The 15693-nt window shown below is 37.3% G+C and overlaps 1 long non-coding RNA gene across 1 annotated transcript; it reads right to left on the bottom strand.

Moving 5' to 3' along the window:
* Positions 1–9569: 9569 nt before the first annotated feature.
* Positions 9570–11080, bottom strand: LOC122354530. Its single transcript, XR_006252120.1, has 3 exons — positions 11000–11080; positions 10055–10151; positions 9570–9711 (listed from the first exon to the last, which is right to left on the bottom strand). It is a non-coding gene; the product is annotated as an uncharacterized LOC122354530 (long non-coding RNA).
* Between the last annotated feature and the right edge of the window lie 4613 nt (positions 11081–15693).

Raw genomic sequence — 15693 nt, 5'->3', positions numbered from 1 at the left:
TGGAAAAATGTGAAAAAACGCATACCGGGTTACATCTAACTAGGCTCATGTGAGCGATACAATGTAATCAGACAGATAAAGAGAAAGTCAGAGAACGACAGACAGAGAGAGAAAGAGAGTATCCCTCTCTGTGTAACTACATTAACAATGTTGAGTGCCAAGCATACCCTATGCATGTTGCTCTCTCTCCATCTGCTCAGACGTAATCTGCAGCATATGAGGCACATGTGATTTCACCCACTGGAATCTGATCACCCAGTTCTCTCATTATTATTGGATTCTTAAAAAACAACACAAAATAAGAGAGGGAAAAAAAATCTTTTAAGGTTAAGGTTAAGGTTTTTTAAGTGAATACAAATAGAGCATCAGAACAGATCAGGTGAAATTTAGCATTTAATCACTTGCTCACCAAAGGATACTCTGCAGTGGGTGAATGGTTGCCATGAAATGGGTCCCATAAAAGTAATATTATGGATAAAGGGCAAGTATTCAGCTGGAGGCAATGGTTTAAAATTAAAAACACCTCCGTAAAGGATTTGTTCCATACGAATATGCAGCTCTTCACTTTACAAGGCATTATAGAAATTATAGATTGGATTTATGTAGATTATTGTTATTATGTAGACTTATTATTAGATTATTGTGATGTTTTTCTCAGCTGTTCGGACTCTCATTTTGACGGCACCCGTTCACTGCAGAGGATCCATTGGTGAGGAGGTGATGCAAAGGTGATGTAAATTTCTCCAAAACTATTTTGATAATGAAACAAACTCATCTACATCTTGGATGGCCTGAGAGTGAGTAAATATTCAGCAAGTTTAAGTTTTCGACAAACTGTTCCTTGAAATGTGTTACACATAAAGCTAAGCTTAAAGCTCCTTCCCAGTAGTAAAGTACAATGAAAATGTATATTAATGAAAGTTTTGTAATACAATTACTGTTAAATATGTAAATTCAATCATAAGATACTACACTCACATGCCAGGCTTAAAATGCAACACTAATAATTTTCTACAATTGCTAGCATGGGATCTCTGCTCCATCTCTCTATCTATCAAGGCGTCATTGGCATTAAAAAGCCTAAAGTCATCTGGCCTAAACATAAAAGTTGAAAAATTAGCTCTATAGACTATGTAATTTCTTAAATAAAAGCACAGTGCTTGGAACGTGCCGGGCATTTCTCATGCGCGAGGCATTTCACGTGCTCCACAATACTCACTCTATGCTCTGACGGTGGGCTGGTCATGTGGAGGTGTGCAGTAATTCGTTTTTGGTGAATCCATTGGGAAACTTGTGACTTGGGAAAGGGTCATATATTTATGTCTAAGTCCTCATCCTAACCCTTACCTCACAACTGTTCTTTTTATTAGCTGGGTTTTTATTAATAAGCTATTCTTACTAATATGTTTACAGCTTACAGTGTAGTTCACTACACTGAAGCAACTCATCTTTCCTTGATCAGTCAAAAATATTTCACAACTCATCCTGACTTGACCCAATCGAAAAAGGGGACCCTTTTCCACTTTTGCCCTTTCATGGGCCATATGAAGGAGAGTCAGAGAGCCAGTGTGGGCCTGAATCTTAAGCGGTTGACCCTAATCCTCTGAACACATATGGAGCAGGGTCATCCATGTACATCTGGCTCCACTGCCGGGTGCCAAGAGCCAAGGACAGCCAGCAAACATGTAGAGCGACAATCAAGGGCGCACTCTGGCCCGACTAGTGCCACACGGGATACGAAGAGCAGTGACAGCCTCTATTACTGTCTTAAAAGATGACTCTGTCCTACAGTCACACATCCTTCTGCTTGATTAATGTGTTGTTATAGCCTGATGCTACAGAGCATGCTATATTATGCAAATCTGATTTTAATGGACCCGCACTGATAATCGGCCATGTGAAAAGAAAGGACATAATTGCATTTCAAAGTGGGCGGAGAGCGAAAGGGAAACTAAGAACCACTTAATTGACCAATTGCAGAGAAATATAGTACACAAGAGGAGACCCTCTTCTCTGGAGTACAGTTGCAGATGTCCATGAAGATAGGACACACTTCACCTCTCACAGCTACAGTAAATCTACTCTATGCTCCCATCAAACTGTCCCGGTTGTAATTGCCGTTAATTGCTGCCATGGATGTCAGTCCCTCTGTTGGGGGTCTCAAAAATGGGGCGAAATGATGGCAAATATCCACCGTTATAAGCGTGACTGCTCAATGCACACACAAACAATTTCAGCCACACATCTGTGACACACACACACACACACCGCTCAGCGATTACAGTCCCAAACCATATGTGACCCCCTTTACTTGGGAGCGTTTCAAGGTTGACAGTCTGTCTTCATTGGACCCACAAAATACAACAAGAACTCGCATTGAGAAAAAGTGTTGTTAATCTGGGTGCCAGAAAATGATTACCTCCGTTATTATTCCACCCAATGGGGGGATTTGCATTGGTGTTTGACTCGATGGGACTTCCTGATGCTCTGTTTTGGTATCGTTCAGTAAGCTGCTCTCATTGCCAGAATGGTCCTCTGCACTGAGAGCATCACTGCCTGGGCTGTGGATTATTCTAGATTAGCCGCACTGGGCATAATCTCTTGTGCAGTCTGTAGATCAGTGTGGAGGTGGCAGACAGAAGGGCAGGGCTAACAAGGTCATAGCTGATATCTCGGCTTGCACATACATAAACAAACACATGACAGTATTGCTCTTGTGGGAAACTGGTGTTGACAGTGACGTACTGCAAATCTAAAGATAAAAGGCATTCATAAAAGGCCACCCTTTTCTAGATTTCTATTTGTCTGTTATCATGAAATGATAAACCAAAACACTAAAACTAAATATTGAGAATGTGCTGTTTACTTTTGTTTGCACCAATAAAACGGTCAAACAAATTTAAAACACAATCAGCTGTAGAGATTCATAGTAGAAGTGAAATATAAATGATTAAATGGCTTATTCAAAAAAATATATCTGTTGCATTCTTTAATTAGTCAGTTTTTTAAACAAATTGGTTAAGTGAATGATAAAATGACTCGCTCATAATGACATTCATGCTTCATTGCTTTAGATTTGCTGTGTTGTAGAGTTAAAGTTTCGTGGCATTTAAAAGTGGTTTGATCATTTCAGTCCATTAGGAAGTTCCTTGTGTCACAAATGAGGGGTCTGAGGCGTGCGGAGCCATGTGCATACCAATAGCAATCCAAACAATCAAACAGGCGAACAATGGAACCTGCAGGTGAGTGACCTGCTTCTGAATTTATAGTCCAGGAACAGGAAGTTGTCGCAGAGGGAGTGAATGCAGATCACCCAGAGGTAAGGGCTCCCTCTGCTGGCTTGGTGACACCTCGCAATATACGTTTATAGATGAATCCCCTTTAAGTTTAAGTTTAGAAATAAAAGTTTTATTTAAATTTATTTGGAGTACTGTACTATATGATTTTTGAAATAATATTGTTTTTAAACACATGGCTTGCAATAGTTCCACTTTAGCACAATCAAATGTAATATACATTTAGTTGGACTATTTACACATAATTAAAGTGCATTAAGCACAAAATTTGCTGTTCCAATTTAGCAGACAATAAGGATACCAGTTTAAAATGCTGAAAGTGTAGTTTCAGGGTATTTTTTATTAAGTGCATAAATTTGTACATGCATTTGAAATAAATTAATTTCAAATACATTTTAGTATTTTTATTGTTCACAAGGGAATGCCTGTTTGTTATCTAAAGTAAATCAGAATGAATTAATTATAAAGACAGCCATTTGTCACAACCTACTGGAAAACGAGGTAACTAGCAGAAAAAAAAACACTAAAAAATCTACACCACTGTTGTATATAACACTGCCTTGATACTTTTATTTGATATCTACTTTATTCGTGGATACATGCTTAGGAAAAACATCCTAAAACTCTTTATATATTATGCATATAAGTTTATATTAGAGTGTCTTTCCACATTGTACATATTTTCAGATTTCTTTGAATGTTTTGGTCTCTGCGGCCTCACCTCAGCTGGATCTGTGTATCCATGTGATGTGTGAGTGAATGCACCGTCGGTGTGAATTAAGAGGGGACTGCTGACACTCGGCTGGCTGAGTCCAATAATGGGACCCCTGCTGTTCAGGCCAACACAGGCAGAGGGGGGCCCTGCGTGGAGGTTACGCTCGGCTACACTCACAGTAAGGGGACGTGGCACTGTCGCTCAGAGATATGGAGATATTTCTCCAGACCTCCGTGAAGTCTGTAAGGGTGGCATGCAGTGTTATGACAGGACAGGTTTTGAGATGGGTAATTCTTGGTAAGTGCGCACACAGCAGCTGAGTACACCAGGAGCCTGTCAGTCCCATAACTCACGTACTGTGATATTTTTTCAAATCTTTATTTTTTTTAAAGTTACCCTTAAGCATGAATTTATACATCAAGTGCTCCATGCAAATTTCTCAAAACTTGACGTTTACTTCAGATAAAAAGTGAATAGATGAACTATTAAACTTTTTTACACAACTATTTTCAACATTGATATTAAGAAACATTTCTGGAGCACAAAATGAAAATATTTTGTGACACTGAAGACTGGCATATTGGCTGCTGAAAATACAGCTTTGTCAACACAGAAGACAGGAAAAGTACTTTTCTGTCTTTATTGTTTTTACTGTATTGCATAAACGAGTTTTTTTATTTGCATCCTTTTATTTGCATCTCTGTGCAATCGCAGTGCAATAATATAAACATATGTTATTGCACTGCAATTGCACAGAGATTTCTCTTCTGAGGTCTTTCTTAAGCTTAGTCCAACACAGGTCTCTTTAAGCAGGCAAGTATGCGTGATACTGTCATTCAGCATATATCAGCAAACAGGAATATAGTATTCAAACAGCATTAGTGTAAACCCATCAAAGTTGAGGTCTGTGTGATGCAACTTGCATCTGGGATTAAAGAAACATTTTGGTAGGAAGCGCTTGCTTTAATCCTGCTTAAAAGACAGGGAGAGGAGAAGAGGAGGAAGAAGATGAGTGGAGAATGAATTACATTTTTGTCTTACTCTGAATTTTTTTCAAACTTCAAAAAGTGCTGCAATTAAATTTGTTTTGTTGTTTATTGTTCACTGACATCCAATTTTTAGTGTATATCTTATTATTTTAACAGATAAATTCCTAAATTACATTTCCTGGCAATACTGTATTTTAGCAGCCATGCCAACAAGAGGGAGAGAGAGACACAGAGAGAAATGTAGAAAGCACTCGGGGGAGTAGAGCGACTGTGGGGGGCCCTGGATCACTACTGACTCTAGTTTGATTCCTCTGCGCCAACTGTGCCCATTCACGCGTGGCGTAGTTCCTTGTGGCACTCCACAAATCACCAGAACCTTCAGATCAGGGAGAGTCTGCTTCATTGCAGCCTACACTCTGTTACACCTGGTTTGTCTTTTAGTTTACATTCTGGCTTACCACCATATGTTGCATATATATATATATACTTATACAAAATATGTTGCATCCCATGAGTATTATTCGAGCTTTACCAGGAAATGATTTCCTCAGTTAGACAGTAGATGTCACTAAATTTTAACTAGTTCTCCAGGAACAGGGTTGCACTTGCTAACAGGGCCTGCTGTACACTGAAGGGAACTTGTAAATGTTCAGTACATAAATAGTATATTTTAATTTATTATAATTATTTTAATTGTTTATACTAAACAAAATTGCATTTTTAAGTTTATAAACTGAGGCAGTCAGAATTGATTTCCTAGTAGAAACAGGAAGCACACACACACAGTGTTTATATCATACGTTACTGAGACTCACTGTAAACCAAGATTTATCTAAATGTCAACAAAAAAATGTTTGTTAAAGCAAACAAATTAAAAAAACACTTCCATTTCAACTGCGACACAAACATGCTTTGTTTGTATTCACTGCAGCTCTATTAACACTTGTTTATTTTGGTTTATTATTACACCTGACTTAAACATATTTTCCTTTTTTTCACACTTTATTATATATATTATAAAATATATATATATATGAGAAAGAGAGAAAGAGAGACTAAATAGATAGAGAGATAGATACACACCCACACCTACACAGTCACAGTTTCTTATCAGTTACAGCAAGATTTCATTAAACCTTTTTAAAAATAATTTTTAAGATTGACACAATCTACGGTGTCTGGAAACATAAAACTGTTTCGTCATATTTACTGTAAAGTGTCCTTTAAAATGCTTTCAGCTGACAATATGAATCACAATTGATCAAATGTGAATTCTTCATGCCTCCATGAATAATTTATCATCAAATGGGTGCTTGATGTTGTTTTTAAATAATTCATTACTCTGAAGAAGGCCAGCATCACACCAGCTATGATGATTAAAAGAAAACAAAATATATCTGAATCAATAGCGGGCTGGAAGTGCTTTTAAGAGTTAGATATTGCAAACTTAGTTATGACTGAATGTGCCCCTAATACTAAGTAAGAATCCACTGCTCATTACATTATAGATGCCTGCTGTAAAGTGACTTTGTTTTATCTCTGACATTTTTGAAATTGTGCCAGTGACACAGGAAATCAATTGCAGACAGTGTCTGGCACCTGTGGTACTGTGAGTTATTTTTCTCTAGCTCACACTCCTTGGGAAACAGGTGGGTTTCTATGACAGTGTCTTTAGACAGCAGCATATTTTTAGCATGCTAAACCATATCCGTTGATTTAGTGCTTTTTGCAAACTTAAAAAAGAGCAGAAAGAGAGCAAAATAGATGATGAAATGCATCATAAGAAGCCATTTCACATGTATTACTCATCTAGTAAACTTATTCATATAACTGAGTTTTATGTGTTTGAAAATCTGTTATGCTCACCAACGCTACATTTATATGATCAAAATAATTAAAAAATGTATATAATAGTTTTTAAAATGCCTGTTTTTAATTTGAATATTTGAATATTGAATATATTTTCAGTATTTAGTCTTCTGTGCCACACGATCCTTCAGAAATAATTCTAATATGCTGTTTTGCTGCTCAAGAAACATACATTTGGCTTAAAACTAAGACAAATTAGAATTTTTTGCTTGTTAGGTGCTAGTGGAGGTTAGTGGAATTAATATGATGGACTACCTGTGTGAACTTGAACTTTCGGAGTTGATTCTGCATTAATTGTTCATCAGTTATCTGCCAAAAAGGACGTGTGGAAGCAAGGTTAATGAAATCTGCAGTAGACTGAGTAGTCTGCAGTAGTCTGCAGTGGCTCGGGCACGTGTGGTTTTGGTCTAGGTCTCTGTAATGAAACGCTGGCCTCGAATCCCCTCTTACCCCCAGCCTCGTCACTGATTCCCTGACCCTCGCTCCTGCACAGCAGCATTTATATGGACCAAGACCAGGGCCTGGAGAGATTGGACATGTCCTTCACCTTTCTTCAATCCCAGTTTCACCCTACTAGACCAGTTCCACTCACCTAGACATTCAACTCAATTTAAGATTAAAAAAAGAACTGATGACCAGCACATTGATGCTTTGAACGGACCTTTAAAACTGACCTTCAGTATAGCTTTGTAGGTTAACTTAACTAATATTGTTCAGGTCTGTTCTTTCTCGCCATATCAGTTTTGATCTTTGAACTCGCACACTTGCTGGGTTGAGGTTTACTGCGTAAGCACTTGGTTAAGGTCGTGAATCTTTGGACTTCTGGGCTTCAGACAGCTTCACAGTAAGGTTAGCACTGTGAACCTCCATAACAGAGCCCATAACAGAACTAAAAGCATACAGTTGTAGTAATGGAAGATTGTTCACAGGGAAGAACAAGGTCATCACAGAATCAAGTTGTTTAATGCAATTTTAAAGAACAGAAATTATTTGTAAGATTGTTGTGAGCATCATAAAAGGAAAGTTGAACCACTGATGTCTTTTGGACTATTTTAACAATGTCCTTACTACCTTTCAGGGCCTTGAAAGTGGTAGTTGCATTGCTGTCTATGCAGGGTCAGAAAGCTCTACACTGTAAAATCCAATAGTTTACCTTACTTAGATATTGCTAGTTATCTTTACTTACTAGGTTTTATTAAGTTACACCACCTTTCTTGGCAAATAAAACAATTTACTTACTGCTTTGAATGACACTTAATCAAAATATTCAAGTAGCCACAAAGGAACCAATGGCATTAATAAACCAGTGAAAGACAGCAGTGCACATAACAACAGAAGAAGAAGAAAGAGTCTTTATTGACTTTTGTCAGCAGTTATTTTTCACTAATTGCATTTGCTCATTTCCCGGCTTTTAGAAGGTTACTTATCTTCCAATTAAGTCATTAGTGTACTCTTTTTGTGTTTATTAACAACTTTTTGTAATTTCATTGCTTTTCATAAACACCTTGAGAGAATTTTTTAACTGGGATGATATAATTCTTACTTAATTGTGGTGAAATGCTCAAGTCACATACAGACTTCAGCACGCAAATCACGACAATGGAAACAATTATATTTCATTTATTTTTATTAATTGTAACAATAACTACTATTTCTTTACATTTATATACAGTTCTTTTTAGTTACTAAAACTGTCATGTAAGTAAATTATACCAAATACTATTCCTATTTCACTTTAAGATCTTCTATGGATGTAGGCTTTCTCACATCCATCTGTCTCTTCATGCAATCCCACACATGGGGGTCATGCCATCACTTCCAGTACTTCTTGTTCTTATTTACGCTGAAGATAGTTCTTAATAACTTTGGCTGTATGTTTGGGGTCATTGTCCTTGTCACGGGTGTGATAAGCAGGAGAGCACACGACTAGTATAAATGAAAATAAAGTGTTTTAATCTATTCAGACGATGAAAATAAACAATATGCAAGGTTTAATAATAACTGCAGGCAGGCAGGCAGACAGGACAATATCACACGCAAATACGGACGAGATCGGACAAACAGAACTGAAATCACAGGACTTAAATACACCGGGTAAATGACTAAATTAACTATACACAGCTGAAGACAATTAACTAAATTAGGTCACACAGAACACATGGCACACGACAAAAACAATAACAAAGTCCAGAGACGTGACAGTCCTGCTGCAGAATAAATTTAAAACCTCCCTGATGGTATTGTGTAACCCGTGATACGTAATGCAAGGTTTAGACCTACTCTGATGATAGACCAGTTAGTGCAAAGGTTTGGTTCGTCCGAGGAGAGAGAGAGAGAATGTAGCAGAAGTGAACAAGTTATTTGAATGAGATTTTATTTTAGTGATCCCTTTAAACCAAATACACAACACAGACTTATAATTAGGAAAATGAACAAATAAAACAAAGTATAATTTCTCTGAATGACATACCCAAGTTTCACAAAAGCATTAATTTCCTCAATGAACTGATAAAAAAACTGAGGATTCAGAAATTACGTCTCAATTGTCAATTAATTGATGGTAATCTCAGTCTTTAGTCTCCACTCCAGATCAGGACAAAGTGAACTGTGCAATTTCACTCCTACCAGTTGAAGGTGTGCAAGTTTAGTTCCTGTGTCTGTCCGACCGGTGAAATTCACGCAAAGGTTTCAAAGATTCGCTAAAGGAGGCTCGCCAGTCCAACTCCACACCGCAGTTATATGAAGAGTTGAGACAGTTCAAGAATAGTTCTCACTTCAGCCGATTCATCCAGGAAAGGAACTCACATGGAACAAGAGCAGAACAAAGGGAAGAAAACCTGGCCTTGAAGACATAAGGCCACAAAATAACAACAATTAGTATTGGATAACAATTTCACATCGATTAACATTCATTCGCACACGATGCAATAAATTGTCCATCTAAGCATCATTTCTCTTTTAACAATAAAGATATTATTAATTGTTGTGTACTTTCTTATATATCTTTTTTTGTTTGTTTGTTATACAATTACACTTTTATATTTTTTTATACTATCAGCCAGCATGTTTGTTCCCACTTCACACATTAGGGTATATTTGTCAACAGTACTGCACCCTTTGATAAAACACAATAAATTCAGACTGCTTTAAGATAACAAAATAAAAAAACAAAAACATTAACTCACCAAGGAACTAATATACATGTACATCAAATGAACCAGGACATTTGCAGATGAACCCTGTTTCAGACGTCACTCTCAATTGCCTTCAGCTTCTCTGACCCTTTGGTTAGACATATTAGCACCACATGTTATATTAGCTTCATGCTAGCGTTTCGATGACATTATCAACATCGGGCCAATCACAATGTGAATAATATATTACTTGAGTCTGTTTAACAGCTAATATATCTTTAATATATCTCCAAAGGTTTCAGCACATGACTGTTTATGTCTCACATCGAGTGTCTTCAGCACTGCAGCATACCCATGATAACCTGGATTGGGGCTTACAGTCTCATTTTGCACATAGTTGGAGTAAAGTGCATCGAGGGTATTTGTGCCAATGAGGACTTGTGGAACATTTATCAAATCTGGGACCACCAGTGCCAATGTGGTAACCTCAGCATCTGTTCCTAAGAACTCCTTAGGAAACTTTAGAGCTACGTCCACATACCCCAGGTAAGGCACAGATTGTCCATTTGCCCCTTCCACTTCCAGCAGAGACTCCAGAGATTGCAAAGGGTGATGAGACAGGTACTTTTTGTAAAAAGATAAAGGAATTGTGGTCACCTGGGAACCAGTATCTAAAAGGCAGTTCACTTGAATTTCATCAATGCAGATATGGGCTGTACATTTCATTCCGATTAGCCCTTGTGGCAGTTTGGGTTTAGGGCACTGATGTTTCATCTCAGTCTCTATATGCCCTGCTACAGAGACTGCCTGCTGTTTAACTGAGCAGTAATTGTTTGGTTCTTCAGATCCCACTGGGCTTGTTTTTCTCTTAACTGGCATTTCTTTTCATATACTTTAGAGGGATTGGGATCATTTTCACAATTGATGGCGAGGTGTCCATATTACTTGAGTCTGTTTAACAGCTAATATATCTTTATATACATGTGATCATCTTACTTAATCTCTCTCATTTCGGTGCCTTGAATCTTCCGAAACTGCATCTCACATCTGCTCACATGAGAGGCTCACGAGGAAAAGAAACGATAGCGAATCCTCTGCTCTCTAAAAATTGCCGCGATCGCGGACCCCTATGACGTCATTCACCCGCGACCTCATTGCCAAAGTGAAAGAATGCGCTATTGGTCACAATTATAACTTTGATATTTTATATATTTTTTTCCACAGTCATGTTTTATGTTTCGGTTCTTGTTTTTTTGTTTTTTTTAAAAAAAACAACTATTATTTAATTAATATTATTGCTGAGTTAATGTACTAGTATGCACTTGTTTATGCATTAGTAATCTGGGTTACAATTGCATGATGGATAAGAATCTGCCTGTATTTCTCAGCACTGAGAACACCATTAATCCTGACCAAATCTCCAACTCCATTTGCAGAAATGCAGCCCCAAATGTTCAAGGACCCTCCACTGTGCTTCACTGTTGCCTGCAGACACTCATTATTGTACCGCTCTCCAGCCTTTCGATGAACAAACTGCTTTCCGCTACAGCCAAATATTTAAAAGTTTTACTCATCAGTCCAGAGGACCTGCTGCCATTATTCTGCACCCCGATTCCTATGTTTTTTGCATACTTGCATACTTGTTGCTTGGCCTTGGTATACACATCGGTGGTATGGCTTTTTGGCTGCAACTCTTACACTTCTGGCCAGATTCTCTGGACAGTAGATGGGTGTACCTTGGTCCCACTGGTTTCTGCCAGTTCTGAGCTGATGGCACTGCTGGACATCTTTCCGATTTCGAAGGGTAATAAGCTTGATGTGTCTTTCATCTGCTGCACTAAGTGTCCTTAGCCAGTGACTGTCTACAATCCTCAATGTTGCCCATTTTTTTATGCTTCTTCAAAAGAGCTTGAACAGCACATCCCGAAACCCCTTTGAAATCTTTGTCTGGAAGAGACCTTGTTGATGCAGTATAACTACATTGTGTCTTGTTGCTGTGCTCAATCTTGCCATGACATGAAACTATCTTTCACTACCTCACCTTGGTAGCAGAGTTTGAAGGCAAAAGGCATGACACTAAATATGGATTTAATTTAGATTTTTTCTTTTGTTCACTCACTTGTCAAATTGACAAAAATAAGCAATCATTGTTTATATTTCTTAAAGTACTCTTTGTTTGCAGCATTTTTTCACACCTGCCTACAACTGTTGCATATATATATATATATATATATATATATATATATATATATATATATATATATATATATATATATATATATAGAAAGAGAAAGAGAAAGAGTTTCGGGTCTTTTATACTGACTTATATATGAGTGTGTGTGCGTATGCGCACGTGTTTTACTGTGGATGTTAGTTAAACTAATTAACATTGTGTGTAAATCAACTGAAATTTAGGATTGCCATTCTCTGTGTACTTCTGACCCAGGTGCATATTGTTTCTTAAGAAATGTGCTGTGTGGGCTTGAGGGAGTTCAGCACACTGTGATGGCACACCACACGTGCGCACCCAACTCTGGGGAGTAAATTTGCGGTTAACAGCTCACCTTTAAAGACAGCACTTGCTCAATAAAGACAGCAGAAGCTTCACAGTGCATTCAATATTTGAACAGCTATTTTGCTGATCAGAGTGAAATGGGAACAATTAGGTGAGTGAAACACTGCATAGATTAACAAGATGGAACCTCCCAGGGTCTGCTCCAGCTGTCATGGTTTTCACAATCTATCTGCCCCAATTCCTTTCCAAATCCCCCCTCGTCTCCCCACTTTTGGCTGCAGGGAAAAGGAGGGGGAAGGAGCGGGGAGCAGACGGAGAAGGGGAAGGGGCAATGCCCGTTTTAAAGGAGGAGGAGAAGGCTGATACTTGGAGCCCTGCCATCTTGATTCTGTCTGTTCACTCCTGTTTCTGTTTCTGGCTGACTGATCGCAAGTCCATGAGTCTGAGCAACTGATGCTTCACAAGACTTTTCTCAGACTGGGAGAGGGTGTTGACCAGGACTCCATGGCAACGGTGAGAGAAAGAGAGGGAAGAGAGAGTAAGCAGTGGCAAGCAGTGGGAGAATTCACAAGACTAACATCTGTTTCATAAGTATGACTCACTGAGGTTTTAAATACTAAGTACACCCTTGAATTTCACACATATGCAAACACATCTTTGCGCAAACACACATGTCCTCCCACGCAGCCTCACTCTCTTAGAATTTTGGAATTAAAAAGGGCAAACCACAACAAACACATTTTCACCTACTCAAGACAAAGATAATGAGTGAATGTTTCCTTGTGCAGAAAAAAAAACAGTCAAAAGCAATCAGAATGTGTCCTACCTTTTCACATAAGCTTTCTGAAACTAGCACAGAAGCAACTCCTTATTTAAACCAAAAGTCACTCTGAAATATGTACAAAGTATGCTTACACACACTACAGTACATTTAAAGTAACACCATAACCACACCATATATATATAGTCAAAAACATTATGAATACACCACATATTATGAATTTTAAATAACTACTCTCATTTAAAACTTAAAACTACATTTTGAGGAATAAGCATTTAACAACATAAGCATTTGTAAAATGATATTTGGTTTGCTCCAGAGACAGAAATGCAGCAAAATACAAACATTGAAATGGTTCAAATTAAAAAATGTCAAAATATTGCACAACAATGGACCTCCAAGCCAATTAGATTTCACCAGGAGTACACAAACAATATTATTTAAATGTTTTATATTTTATCAGCCTATTAACAAAATTAAAATAAACTTATTTATAATTTTAAAATAATAGCCATATTATTAGCCACAAATATTAGCCATATATTGGCACTGGGAAAAACAAATAATGTGTGGAGAGGAGATTTTTTAACTTCCATTTTTTTCAGCTTTCATGTCATACTGTGATGGGTACCGTCAAGCTATGAGATTTGCCTCCCCTGATATCTCATGAATTATTCAGGCAAACCAGACGATTGTAATGTGCTGAGAACGAATGCTGTGGGGTGTAAAATTTAGGCTGATTTGAGTAGATAAAGGGACTATTGGGGGAAAAAAAATCATAAGCCTCATTCTCACTTTAGTTTTTTCCTAAGAGATATTAAAACAGGCCTTGTTATTTTATTTATGGTGAGAAAATAGAACAAAATAAAATCTCATTTGAGTTCAAACTAGATTAAATAAGAAAAAATCTATAGTTAAGAGAACTTTTCTTTTCACAGAGAACCCAGCTTTTCATTCACCTGTTTTAAGGCTAAATCAACCAAACATACAACAACAGGGATGGAGACTGAATAATCTGAATAATATGGAAGTGTTTGAAAGTCAAACTGAGCCGCTTGACTTTGATCTCTGGAGTCATAATCAAAGACTCAGACTTCAACAGAAGATGTGAGGAGAACTTTAGAAATGCTTTTTAGATGAGCCTGAAAAAGTGCTTACCCCAGCACCTGTCCTCAGCTTGATTATTTTGCATTCAGATTCAGATACCACAGACTGCAGATGGCTGACAACATCTTGGCAGCAGGCTGTCTCCCTGTTTCCCTGAAACGGTGTGAATTCAAAGGGACTTTGGCGCTATGTTTCTATCTTCATCTGACAGGAAGAGGCAGCTATTTAAATTCCTTTGTTTTATTATACATCAGCACCATTTAACTCTTTTTATTCAATAATTTACAAATTATTAAGTGCAGCTTAAAGCAGTTCGCACCCCATTGTCCTTTATATGGTATTAAAGAGTAAGAGATTTCTCATGGGTAATATTTCAAAAGCATTAAAATCTAAAACCCTATAGTATTGACTTTGAAGCACCAGATTTGATCTATTGTACTATTTTAAACCTCAAAACTTCAAATTTTGACATTTTATTCTCCAAAAACGTATTTGAAACCTTAAAAGTAGACACTTTACTTACATTTAATGTGCTTTCTGGACATAAAATGACTTTCTAAAATCACTTTCACCATCTCAAAGTATTTATATCAAATTTGTTTATTCATTTAGAGTATTTACAGAACAAATATTTCTCAGGTCTCTTTGTTGGAATATATATATATATATATATATATATATATATATATATATATATATATATATATATATATATATATATATATATATACCTATATAAATATAAGTGTGTGTGTGTATATATATATATATATATATATATATATATATATATATATATATATATATATATATATATATATATATATATATTCCAACAAAGAGACCTGAGAAATATTTGTTCTGTAATAACAGCTCTAAATGTTAATAAACAAATTTGATCCGCCAGGCTGCTTGCTCTGCGCCCTCAGGTGTGAAGAGCCGCTCTCTGTTCCTCCATATCTCTCGCTCACTGGATAAACCAGACCAGGATCATAGGCTCTGCCTCAGTATGCTGCATTCAATCTGACATTTTTTTTTTTTTGATTAGCTGCTCTATCACGGCTTACAGAAATGAGCCACCATTTCCCAGTTCTGCCACACTAGGCTTTTTACATGGAAATGCATTGTAATTACTATGCTGCATGGCAGTGATATTTATTCAGGGATAAGTGAATGGCATGGGATTTGAAGCGGGCTGCTATTCAAAGGCGCTATGGTAAGACGAGATGAAGTGAGAGAAAAGAGGGGGTGGCATGAAGGGTAGGAGGGAGGAAGGGAAAGAATCTG

This window comes from Puntigrus tetrazona, chromosome 11, assembly GCF_018831695.1.
Source record: "Puntigrus tetrazona isolate hp1 chromosome 11, ASM1883169v1, whole genome shotgun sequence".
NCBI classification, from domain to species: Eukaryota; Metazoa; Chordata; class Actinopteri; order Cypriniformes; family Cyprinidae; genus Puntigrus; species Puntigrus tetrazona.
This window is presented reverse-complemented; position numbering and strand designations above follow the sequence as displayed.